Source organism: Gobius niger (assembly GCF_951799975.1).
Source record: "Gobius niger genome assembly, chromosome: 1".
In the NCBI taxonomy this organism is placed as follows: Eukaryota; Metazoa; Chordata; class Actinopteri; order Gobiiformes; family Gobiidae; genus Gobius; species Gobius niger.
In genome coordinates this window covers 6,277,166-6,290,728 of record NC_136852.1, presented here as the reverse complement: position 1 = coordinate 6,290,728, position 13,563 = coordinate 6,277,166, and the positions used below count along the sequence as shown (strand labels likewise).

Sequence of the window (13,563 nt, the reverse complement as noted above, 5' to 3'; positions counted from 1 at the left end):
GACGAGTTGATGTGTACCTGTCTGGTCTTTACGCATGCGCTCAGATGTTGTTAGCATTAGGATAAAAAGGGGAACTATATTGTGAGGCGTAATAACACCTCAGGAGCACTTAAGTAGTAGTAATATCTTCACTTTACTGTGCGTGACTGAGCGCACGCATGAAGACCAGACAGGTACGCATCAACTCGTCTAAGCTCAGGTAAGAACATATCTCAGCACGGACCCTCACCTGAACTGACCACATTTTCTCCAGTTTGGCTTTACCCAAATCTTAAAGCTTCTTGAAAAAAGTGTCTTGACAAAAATGAGTCAAAAATGTGACGAAAACGCAACCAACAAAAAAGCGTCAAAACAATGACAAAAAAGTGACGAAAAAGTAATAAAAATGCAACAAAAAAGTGACAAAAAATAATGAAAATGCACGAAAAAGTGACAAAAAATTATAAAAATGCACAAAAAAAGTGACAAAAAAATAATAAAAATGCAACAAAATCATGACAAAAAATAATAAAAATGCACGAAAAAAAGTGACAAAAAAATAATAAAAATGCAACAAAAAAGTGACAAAAAATAATAAAAATGCAACAAAATCATGACAAAAAATACTAAAAATGCACGAAAAAAAGTGACAAAAAAATAATAAAAATGCAACAAAATCATGACAAAAAAAATAATAAAAATGCACGAAAAAAAGTGACAAAAAATAATAAAAATGTACAAAAAAGTGACAAAAAGTAATAAAAATGCAACAAAAAAGTTACCAAAAATGGACAAAAAAATAATAAAAATGCAACAAAAAAGTGACAAAAAAGCAATAAAAATGCAACAAAAAAGTGACAAAAAATTGACAAAAAAATAATAAAAATGCAACAAAAAAGTGACCAAACAGTGACAAAAAAGCTATAAAAATGCAACAAAAAGTGACCAAAAAATTATAAAAATGCAATAAAAAAGTGACCAAAAAGTGACAAAAAAAATAATAAAAATGCGACAAAAAAGTGACAAAAAAGTGACAAAAATGCAACAAGAAAGTGACAAAAAAATAATACAAATGCAACAAAAAAGTGACAAAAAAGTGACAAAAATGCAACAATAAAGTGACACAAAAGGAAGTAAAAAGTGACAGCAACATGGCACCAAAGCAAGAAAAAAGATCTGTTTACATCAGCTTTCCAATGAGGCATCACCCTGTTGCTCTCCAGTCGAGAGACTGGCTTAAACTGGCTTAAAGAAGTTACAAACCTGTAATACTGCAATAATCCACATTGTGGTCATTTCCCCTACATTTAAAACGGCTTTGTTCCAAATAAAAAGAGTGTTTTCCCCTTATATTTCCCAGCGCTCTGCAGGAACACTTCCAAATGGACATCTCTGTTTCCCCGTCCACCTGCCGTCTCTGCCTAATTGTGGCGGTTGAGTTCCGCACTGGTGATGGTTGTATTTTCCTCGCCTGTCCCGGAGATTTGTTGAGGATCAGGCGACAGGCAGTAATTTGGTGGACAGCCCGCACTCTCTCCCGGCCTGATTATCGCTGCTCCTATCGCACTCTTAAGCAATGAATATTTTCCAAACACCCCCCCTCCCTTTAAAAAGAGGAGGGCGTCTCACAGGTGACAGCGTCCACATAGCGGAGAGCACGGGACGAGATATTTTTAATGACAGATTTAATAGCGAGCTTTCTCCGCGTCCAAAACAATCCGTCAGGAGAACAGAGGTAGATTTTGGCGCTGAAAGTATAATTGCACATTTGACAGTGAAGGTTTTTTGGCTCTCAGACTTGAATGGGCTGAATGTTTGTCAGAGATTTTGTGTTTGAGGGTAATTAGTGAAGCAGTCGGGGCGGTGTCGCAGTGGTTAGTGCTCTCGCCTCGCAATAAGGCGGCTCTAGGTTGGATCCGGGGTCAGATGGGGTCAGTTTGTGCATTCTCTCCATGTCCCGCCTTATTGCACTAATAATGTGTGCAATAAGGTCCCTCTAGAGCCAGGACGAGGGGTGGGTGATATTGACAGAAATGAATATAGATACAGACAGCATCTCTGGAATCGCCCATATATGGTCATTTTTGAAAACAGTTAAGAGGGAAAACTATTTTGAGAAAAATTCAAAAATTGCGTTAACAAATGCTGAATTATGAATATATTTTTCCACCAAATAAAGATACAAAGACATGGGGAAGAGCAAAGTGGTTCAACAGCCCATAAATACATAAAAAAAACAGAGAATGCTAACATGATGCTACATGTTACCAGCGTGCTAATGCTAACGCTAGCTAGCGCTTGCTATGACTGCCGTTTTTTCACTTCTACTGAACAATCTGCAATGAGAAATATCTATATGGACCCGATTTACACTGGACTTTATTTGTATATGATAAATAAGTTCATATTTCACCAGAAAATGGCTAAAAAGAGTGAAAAATTGTGTTTCCCAAAAGATTCTATTTTCCCCCTCGGCGAGGCCACGCCCCCTTCTATGACGAGATGCCGTCTGTATCTATCTCTGTATTTTGGGGGCTTTTCTTGATAACGATGGTGAAGCGATATTTTTGCAAAGTGTGGTGGCAAACATCACTTCGTCAGACAAAGGTGTGGACAAAAACACATAATAGCCTTTTTCAAGAGACTTTGTTGGTTTCTTGACACTGGAGATATACTCACTATTGTAAATTTGCATATCTTCCAAACCGCAATTTTGATATCTTGTAGACCAGGCGTAGGCAAGTTTGCGGAGGCCAATTTTCTTCACTATAAAACGACCAAGGGCCGAACCTGAAAGCAACACTGTCTACAAAGAGTGTTTCTCAAAATCATCTTGAGGGCCAGAGGTTCTGTGCCATTGCAGGAGGGTCGGATCTGGCCCCCTGGAGCCTACCCTTGTTGTAGACCTGAGGTTCTCAAACCTTTCAGGCCACGACCTCCAAAATCCCTCAACCAACATCTTGGGACCCCCTTCAGTAAGATGTAATTAGTATTCATAAAAAAAATCAGGGTGCTAAACATTTACAATCTGGTTTAAAGGGGCTAGATGCAAGTTAGCCATTTTATACTCACTACTGCCACCTGAGGTCTTACGCGTAACTGCAGCTTCTATATTAAGCTCGTGCATGACGGCACTTCGGACCCGAATTTACTCTGTATAGTCCCTTTTATGATGTGACTTTGAATACTGTATTTTGATATTTGGCTTAATTTCCATTATGCAGTTTCCAAATAAAAAACACAAGAGATCAAAAGATCAAATTCAGTGTCAGTGCAAAATGGTATTTACATCTGAAGCCAGTCTTGCAGCGGTTCATTGTCTCAGGAAATAGCGTATCGAATCAATAAATCATTCTAATATAACTCTGCATGTGCTCTCAGTCTTCAGCATAAAAGTGTCAACTGAGGTATTGTTTTTTCCTCTCATTCAAAGCTTGACCAGACAGTTATGCAAACACCCTACAAGTCAGACATGCCTTGTTGCTTCCTATAAAGCGATAAAGAACATTTCAGCTTCGTAACCGACTTTTGTCCTGAACCCCGGGAGTGGTTGGGTCACATCGGGTCGACTAACATGAACAGAAAACCCATAAATGTTTCTGATCTGTTCTTTTTGATTCAGGTTCACGGGTCAATGAGGTTCACAATTAGTGTCACCATTTAGTGGCTAAAGAAAGAGACTTCTTCCAAGTAAAAGAAAACTCATTTCAAAAGGTTTGAATTATAGTGATTTTAGTCACGTAATGCCCTCTCCACTGAAACAAAGCAAATTAGTGCGGTCTGTGAAGTCCTTATTGCTTTTAAACGCAGCTTTTCAGCTTCACGAGGCTGTGGAAAACCTTAAAGGAACAGGCCACCGTTTTTACATACTGACATATGTTTTTACCTGAGCTTAGACGAGTTGATGCGTACCTGTCTGGTCTTTGTGCGTGCGCTCAGTCACGCACAACGACCAAAGATGTTGTTAGCATTTGACCTCTCCCAGCATATTCCTATAGCTCCAAACGGGGTGAAGTTAGAAGCGACCGAGCTCTTCCACGGGCACAAAGACCAGACAGGTACACATCAACTCATCTAAGCTCAGGTAAGAACATATCTCAGTATGGAAAAACGGTGGCCTGTTCCTTTAAGCCAAACTGGAGAAAATGTGATTCTTTTATTACATTCATTATGTCTTCTTGAGTAACAAATTTTAGTTTTTTGGTTTCTTTTTGAAAGACACTAGGTAAAAACAAACACAACTTCTCCAATAACCAACACTCGGCGGAGGGCGTGGCCACACTGACAGGTTTATCACACACGTCGGGAGACGCCTCTGACGAAGACGGAAGTAGTTCCTTGTCCGTCGAAACGCGTAAGGTATTGTGTCTTTCAAAAAGAAACCAAAAAGTAAAATTTGGAGAAAATGTGGTCGGTTCAGGTGGGGGTGAATCTAAAATATTCACTACTTTTTAGATCTTTCATGCTTATAAAAAACTCAATCTCCTCCAGAAATAGGAGCACTTCGAAAAAAAATATTTCCATTGTATAATTGGATGTACAATATCCCTCTCTCCCTTCGCCTTTTCTGTCAGCGTCACACCTGCAGTTGCGCTTATGGCCTCTAGGGGCAAGAGTTAGTACTGCTTTAAAGACTTTCGAAATATTGCGACCTTGCCACGTCACCACATCCCGGGCCGTGCTCGAGCTGCACACTCCGCCTGCCCTGAAACGTCCTCGCTTTTGTGCTCCTGTTGAAATATGGACTGACATTTACATCGACAGCTGCTTCTGGAAACCGCTAATACTCGTCCGTGATTTCCCCCCTCACGTCCTTCTCCCGCGGTTCCCGGTAAACACCCGGCCCCGGACTCCGCCGCAGACAGGGCACAGATGAAATGAATAATAGCGCATTAAAAGTGGGTGATTTCCCCTGACGTGTGCACTATTGTCGGAGAGCTCTTAAAAGCCACTCCGCCAGACCCCTCACCGCGCGGCCTGTGTTCACCGAACGCTCCGTCGATTCATAACATGGACCGTTTTACAAAGAGGACTTAAATACACTCCAAATAATCGCCCCTCAAATTTGATTAAAGGCATTATTTTCTACTCAGCTGACTTTAGTAGCGTTTAACCATGTTGTAATGTTGCCTTATGGGGTGACACTGCAGACAAAACACCTTTCTTTTCTTCAATTTCCACTGTTCGAACCACTTCAGTTAGCATGATGTAGAGCAAGTGGCCTCATTCAGATATTTAGGAACGATTTTGGACAATTCAAAGCAAAGGCCTTTAAGAGGTACAGACTTCCTTGAAAAATGTGTACAGGAATTATTTTGTGCCGTTTGCCGTCAAGGAGCTGAATAAGTTGTAATGTCGCTCAGTGTGTTCGGTTCCTTTTCTATTGATGAAGTGAATCTGCTGCTGCCGCGTCTGCAATGAACTGATTTTATAATGGACTTTAATGTATTTTATTACATTGCTGGGCAAATGTATTGAACGTGTGAGCGAGCCAAAGGAAAATGTCTGCAATCATTGTTCATGGTAGACAATAAGTGTTTCTATTCTATTCTATTCTATTCTATTCTATTCTATTCTATTCTATTCTATTCTATTCTATTCTATTCTATTCTAGTTTACAGGTTTTGAGCAGTTAACTTTCACTTCGAAAACAAATAAATGACCAAAATGTTCACACTAAGGTATTTAAATTTTGCACTTCAAAGTTTTCTCATTGATTTTAATGGGAAATAGTAACTTCAAGTCATTTTCCCTCAAAATGGAAGGACAAAATCCATTTTAGTTGCACCTACAGACACGAAATTACTTTGCTTAAATTGTACGGGGGAGGAAAATACATAATTTTAAACTTAAAGCAGTACTAAGTAACGTGTTTACCTTAATAAATCCTTTCCGTAGTCCCTGTGGGGGTAATACAAGTGTTTATGGGATGATTGGAGGGTCTTTCATCTCTCCCTGGTGTCTCTGACCAGAAAACCATGTTTGCAACTTGACTGCCACCGGTGCGGAGAAAGCAGTACACACTAATGAAATCACGAAGAAGAAGCTAACATGCTAACGGGCAAAGCTAACTGCGGGCTAACGTCACTTTAAACAGTATTTACAGCCAGGTTTGAGTGAAAAAAAATATTTCCATTGTATAATTGGATGCACAGTAACCCTCTCTCCCTTCGCCTTTCCTGTCAGCGTAGTATTTACTCTCCAAGACAATTAATAAGTTAAAAAATCGTTACTTGCTACGACACCTGCAGTTGCGCTTATAGCCTCTAGGGGGAAGAGTTACTTAGTACTGCTTTAAATTATAAACTCTGTATAGTCCCTTTAAAGGGACTATATTTTCCTCCCCTACATGTTCCAACAATGTCCTAATGTGTAGAATGAGCTCTGCCTCTATAATCCTGCACTCTCACTCAAAAAGTTGTTACTTCGGGTCCGAATTGCCATCATGCACGTTACACGTATGACCTGAGGTGGCAGTAGTGAGTGTAAAATGGCTAGCTTGCATCTAGCCCCTTTAACAATATTTTGAATGTTTGAAATATGAGGAATGTTTCAATATCTATTTCTTAGCCTAATAATAATAATAATAATTTTGCAGCGTCGTATAGCATATTCCAAAATCTCCTCCAAATATATGAAACTGGAATAAAACCTTAAAGGGATATTTCATTTTTCTTTTTGACATAGGGCCTCATTTCCTAGTTATCCAGAGTGTTGCTGATTTCTGGAGATTTATATTTTTTTTATTCAATCTTATATTTGAAGAGTTTAGTGGTGCTAGGCTAGTGCTAGGCTAGTGCTAGGCTAGCGCAAGTCTATGGTAACTAGTAGCCTACATTAAAAACCTCTTCAAAATCATGGGGTCGTCCTCCAAACGTTGCCATATCTGATTTGTAGAAAGCTCCTTTATGAGCTCCACGTGTAGTAAGTCGGCCGCAGGTAAACAAACTACTGTAGATCCGGTAACCGAGCAGATCACTCCGCCGCTGCATAGCTTACAACCAGGAAGCTGATGCTGCTCAAATATAAGTTCTTTTAAATATAAAATGGTTATATTCAAAACATTATCAGTCGACACAGACGTTTATATGGGTAGTCTGGTGTTATAAGTGATTTGCCTCAGGTGCACTGTGCTTGGGTCAGACTGTTTTTAATGCAGGCTTCTAGTTACTATCAGTGTTGGGAACGTTACTTTTAAAAAGTAATTAGTTATAGTTACTCACTACTTGTTCCAAAAAGTAACTGAGTTAGTAACTGAATTACTCTATAATAAAAGTAACTCGTTACCAGGGAAAGTAACTATTTGTGTTGCTATATGTCAAAGAATTTTGTTTTTTTGTTGTTGCTGTTTTCACAAGTCAATTGAAATGGTTAGAACAGACAGGTGTTCAAAGATGTTCAAAGATGTTCATAGTAACTGAATGAACTGAATGGGGGGTGAGTGGGGGAGGCCCCTGTGACTGAGTGGTATTGTATTTGCGCCGCTGTTTTATTAATGTAGGAATATGGCCGTATTCAAAGAGAATGGGGAGGAACAAGAGTAACATGTGCCAACGATCATGGCAGACTTTACGCACAAGCATTATGTCTCTCCGTGAAACAATCGACAGCAAATATAAGTTTACATGCCCCAGAAGGTTAGTGGCCTTGCACTGTTCTATGGAGCGGAGAGCGGGGAGAGAGGAAGAAGAAAGGCGCTGAGAGAGAGAGGGAGAAAGACGTGTCTCCACCGCGTCCACTGCGTCTTTGGGTTAAAAATAAGTTCCAACACTACTGATCAATGATCACCAACTTTATTCTCCCCTGCGGCTGCACCGCGCTGTGGGGATGACAAGCCGCGGGTCGGGGACACAAGTAGTTTATGGAGCAGAGAGCGCGATGCAGTACTCTGCACGGACAGTCAGATGTGCGTGTTCTGCTCCGTCAGACTCCGCCCACCCTCTCCACTGCTCTCCTCATGCTGACACCGCGGCGCTTCATTCAGCCCAATTGTAACGTGCCACTTTGTTTACCCAGTAACGATAACGGCGTTGTAACGACGAGGAGAGTAATGAATTAGATTACTCCGTTACTGAAAAAATAACGCCGTTACCTAACGCCGTTCTTTTAAACGGCGTTATTCCAAACACTGGTTACTATAGACATGCACTAGCCTAGCACTAGCCTAGCACCACTAAACTCTTCAAATATAAGGACTGCATGAATAAAAAAAGAAAAAAAAGAAATCAGCAACACTCTGGATAACTAGGAAACGAGGCCCTATGTCAAAAATCCTAAAAATAAATTTAAACCTGGCTGTATCAGAAAAAAAGATAACAACTGGGTGTCCTTGGCCCAGTGAGGAGCGGCCATCTTTCATCCACACCCAGACGGAGACGCACTGGAGGTCTGAGGTCAGGGAGACAGTGGAGGGCAAGGTCTGGGCTGGACATAAACCGTACCAAGGACAGGGCAGTGCAGATGAAGACGGCTGATGGAAACCATGCGGGACAATATGAAACTGTTCAATGACAGTGGTTCTCCTTGTTGCTTCGAGAACCACCTTTAGAAAAACTGGATTTTAGAAGGAGAGCTTTTCTACAGTGTTATTGAACTCACTCAGTTTGGCTCCTTTGTGGTCATTTTGTCAAGCATGCTGCGCCGGATAAATGTACACAATTCAACCGGAAAAAAAAGCCGATGGGATGCTCTTGGAGAAAACAATTCACACGCCAGAATCCAGTTTTAGATTAATGGGGGACGCTGTAAAAAACCACCCACGAGGAGAACATGCAACCCTACGCTGCCAAGCTGCGACTCCATTTGAAAACAAAGTATCTCCAAGGGCTCAATGAAAGCTTGATGAGTCACTGTTTAGGCAAAATAACTTAGATAAAGTGACATTTAGAGACGCATATTCTCTTTTTTTCTTCAAAAGATTGAGTTATGAAGACGATGAACGTGATCTGCAAACATTTTGGTCAATATTAGGGGGAAATAATTGTCTCCTTTCCCGACATACGCTTATTCTGTTTCCCACCCATTCATTTCATATGGGGAGAAGTTTAGCCTGGAGTTCCTGGAAGATGATCTCTGACTGTGTGTTCAGAACTCAATCTAGGATGTCTGTGTACGCTCTCAGTCATACAGCAGTTGTCCACATTCAATGAAGGTTCTTGAGTCGTCTTCTGAACGCTGTAATTGAAGTGGAGAACGTTTCGCCTGTTTATTTTATGATAACCTCCTTTGTTTATACGAGATGGTTTACTATGTTGGTCACTCAAACACAACTTACACCAACTCCGATCAGCTTAGGACACCCTCTGCACACATACAGCAACGCTTGCTATAAGTATCATGGGTACCCTGAGATTGGCATAGCCACGTAAAGTGTAAAAGGACATTTTCTTTTTTGTTTGTTTGTTGAAATGTGCAAAACTTTAAAGCTGCCTTAAGTGTCTTTTGGAATTGTTTTAATCAGTAGGTGGAGTAGTGAACCCTGATCTGCTCCACCCCACGCCCCTCACTCCCCTCCGCACTTTACAAGCTGCTCTGATTGCATTCAATGATACGGAAATCTCATTAATCCTTATTATTATCTGCATAAATAAGATTTGTAGCAAAGTAAACATTTTGAGACGTACAATTATTTGCTAGACTGCAACTTTCATGAAATTCTCTCTCTATTTTTGGCATTTAGAACAAAATATTTCCATTTAGAACTAAGTTTACAGCGCATAACTTTTTTTCTTCCCGCAACCCTTGAACACCTCAGCCTCTCCTCTGGTGCTGCTTTGCTTTGTGATCATAAGGAGGAAAGATATGTAGATATGTAGATATGTAGATATGTAGATTAATAAACATGAGGATTTCAGCTGCATCAGAGCAGGTCGGTCAAATGTTTGTCAGGTCACCATCTTTTTGTAAACTTCTGTCATAATGCTAAACTGTTAGCCGCTAACTGTATCTGCGTCTTCAGCTAGTACAAGGGGGTTTATTGTAAATAACATGTACATATTGTAAATAAATATTGCACTTTTTCTATGTATTTATCCCTTTTGGGTTCAGACATCATGTGATTGTTCATGTGACTTAGCTAATTAAAAACTGGTGTCTGAGGAAGGGCCAAAGCCTGAAACGTGACAGTTTTTGGGAGCTATACAGTTGTGCGGACACCTTTTTTTCCCCTCATTCTTGTGTTCCCCTCTGATCCTGCACAGTAATGCAGACTGGATGTGCATGTTTTTGCTTCAGAACGTTTCGCCTCTCATCCAAAAGGCTTCGTCATTGACACTAAAGTTGACCTCAGTCCGCAGACTAGATATAGACCACTGGGGAGGAGTTTAGTTTAGCGTGGCCTCTATTAACGGTTACTCTCACTTGTGGGTAAACAGAACTAAAAAGTTGTTCTGTTTACCCCTCGTCCTATTCATTTCCACACAAGAAATGAACAGGATGTACTGGCACTCATAAGTTCAGGGAAGTGAAAATAGCAAAGCCAAGTCCCGCGAAGAGGCAATTTCTCATTTCTGTTTTGAAATGTCCTCTTGGCACTAACACTACCAAAGAATTAGTATCTCTATAGATCTATTTTTTTAAAGACAGTGCATAAGAGCCATTTGGACAAAATCAGCTCGATCAAAGACTGCAAAAGTTCATGCTGTCTATCGTCTGGTGTTCGGGGATCAGAGAGTTGCCAGGGCTGCAGAGCGACGGACGGAGCAGCCAAAAGAGTTAAAGCTTTTAACCAATAACCCTGTGACACCAGATATTGATACATGCTGCATCCCGACACTTCGCTGTATTTACTCTTCGCTGGTGTAGAAGCCGGTCGTCCGGTCCGCGGCGGAGAGGGCAGTAACAGAGCAGACAGCGCGTTCGTCTCATATTCGCACCGGCACCGGAGCGCAACCCCCCCCCCGACCTCTGAACCCCTGAACTCCCGAACAAGAACGCAGTCCGCTCCATCCGCGGCTGTGTCGGGGGACGAGGCCAGTTCCTGTAAACGGAGAGGGGCACAGTTCAAATCCAAATGCACCACAGGACAATGCTTGCTGACGTTGGTGCTCTCTGAGAAACTGGTTGTGTTTATTTTGAGAAAAAAAAAGAAAGTAAGTTAAGGAAAAATGTGTTAAAGGGCATATTTTCTAACTCTGCTTCACATTTTAGCTGCATAAAACTGAAACACATCCTCTTAGTGTTTAGTCCTGACTCTGGGACCAGCAGGAGATGGTTCATTTGCCTTTTACAGGACTTTGTCTCCAGATCATGAAGAGATTTATTCAGAAGGAGAGCTGTGTTAAAGTCTATTCTCTGAGCAACAGGGAGCCAGTGCAGAGACCGGAGCACTGGACTAATATGGTTGCATTTCCTGATTTTTTTTAGTCACGTAATTGTAAAACAGCTTTTTTTTTAATCCCTTGCTATTTTGCTCCACATAAGTTAAACCATGGGCCTCCTCTGAGTCACTCTCTCCTCCTTTATAGCAACGCTGGCTTTTTTAGAGCCGGAGGGAGAATTGCAGCATCTTTTACTTTTACTGGGCTTTTTAAGTGAATCGGGTGAGTAGGTTTAATACACTGCCTGACCCCCCAAAACTTGTCTACCTGGATTTAACTCACTGTCTGGTCAAGGTTCAGCAACACTATGAGCCCAAAGAAGGAGATCAGCTGACGACCTGAACATGACCAGGTTATTCCATTAATTGAGTTAATCTCTTCTTCCCTGTTGTCACTGGCATATTCCAAGATGACAATGATTCATGGGGCTCACACATTGACTGTAAAACTAAATGGACTTATTGTAGTTGACTTCTTCCTGAAACCATAAGGAATTGGGTCTGGCTCCAGAAGTTCCTGTAACTTGTTTACCTTAATAAATCCTTTCCGTAGTCCCTCTGGGGTTAATACAAGTGTTGATGGGATGATTGGGGGGTCTTTCATCTCACCGTGGTGTCTCTGGCCAGAAAACCACACTTGCAGCTTTCCTGCACTGGGTTGGAGGTGCAATACACACTAACGGAATCATGAAGAAGAAGCTAACAGGCTAACGGGCAAAGCTAACTGCTAGCGCCACTTAAACAGTATTTACAGCCAAGTTTGAGTGAAAAAAATGATCTCCATTGTGTAAATGGATGTACAATATCCCTCTGTCCCTTTGTCTTTTCTGTCAGCGTCATATTTACTCTCACGGATGATTAATAAGTAAGTAAAAAAACGCAACTTGCTACAACACCTGCAGTGGCGCTTATGGCCTCTAGGGGCATGAGTTACTTAGTTCTGCTTTAACATGCACAATATCGTTCTAATTTGATCCACTCACTGTTTTTTCATTTTCATTTTCGCCCGATTTTAAATAAAGGAGGTGGCTCCAAAACCCAGTTACATTGCTAGCAAGCGCAAGCTTCAGCTAGCCTGCGCTGAATGCTATCAGGGAAGCTACGCACCCTCAGTCCATTCTTAATTTTGCAGTGGGTTCACATTGTGGAAGAGTGGATCAGGGAGCATGAGCCATCACTTTCACACATGGGACCAGATCTTAATCCCATTGGGAACTTTGGGATGTGCTGGAGAAGTCTTTGCACAGTGGTCACACTCTCCCATCATCAATAGAAGATCATTGTGAAAAATGTATGCACCACTGGATGTTTGGACATTGCAGAAGCTCATTGAAGCAATGCCACAGTGAAGGCTAGAGCCGACTACTAGAGCCTGTGAACTTTTTTGGGTCAGGCAGTGTATTTGCTATTATTGGAGGAGGTTTGCCAAACACTGATAGTTAGGGATAGAAATGTTCAACTCTCCAGTTAGTGCCAAGTAGTGATTGATTTCATGTAGTGATTCAAGAGCGAGACAAGAATCTTTGGGACCAGTGTGTTTCTGCTAATTCAGTAAGTCCCTCTTTGTTGGAGCTAATCACTGACGGGAACAAGTTGAGCTTTAGCGTTAAATATATACTTAACTTTTTTTCCTCTCCACCGTGTTTTGCTGCAGCGCGTCCCACTGGAGAAACACCCCGCCCTCACCCCCTTCTTTTAATTAAAAGGAATATTTATACAAAATGCTCTGACTGTCCGTTCCCCTTAAAACAAACTGGCAAATAGGCCGCACCACCAAGACTCACCCAATTAATTAGGACTCGGTGTAGTCACATCCACAGCAGTAATTAAGCACTACATCCTCATATTAATTGGCTTTCGGCATAATGTGTGACTCAAGTATTAATTATCGGCACAATAATATTTTGGCAATGTTCAAAATTCGTTCGAATAAAAGAAATAATGAATCGAACTGGAATGCACGAGTGTGGAAATGCAGGGCGACATAATGATCTCTTGTTTTGGAAGAAACAGTCAATTAGTAAAAGCGCCGTGGTTAATATGTAGCCACTAAACTCCAGTTTGTAGGAATGCAATTAATGTTTTTGGCCGAGTACATGAACATTACTCATTTAGATTTTGGTGCAGGAGGAAAAAAAACAACAACTTCGCTTTTGAGAAGGACTGGGGCGTTTTTGAGGCGTGGAGTGGGATTTTTGTGTGTTAAAGTAAAGCAAAACATTGGAAAGAAGTAGGTTAGCTGCTAAAGTGCTGCGAAAACTTCTCTT

The 13,563-nt window shown here is 41.1% G+C and overlaps 1 protein-coding gene across 3 annotated transcripts in view; it reads left to right on the top strand.

Annotated features, from left to right (window-relative positions):
- LOC306976655 (cell adhesion molecule 2-like) overlaps nucleotides 1-13,563 on the top strand; it is a 375,121-nt gene that overhangs the window by 249,717 nt on the left and 111,841 nt on the right. The gene's annotated exons all lie outside the window — the stretch shown is intronic.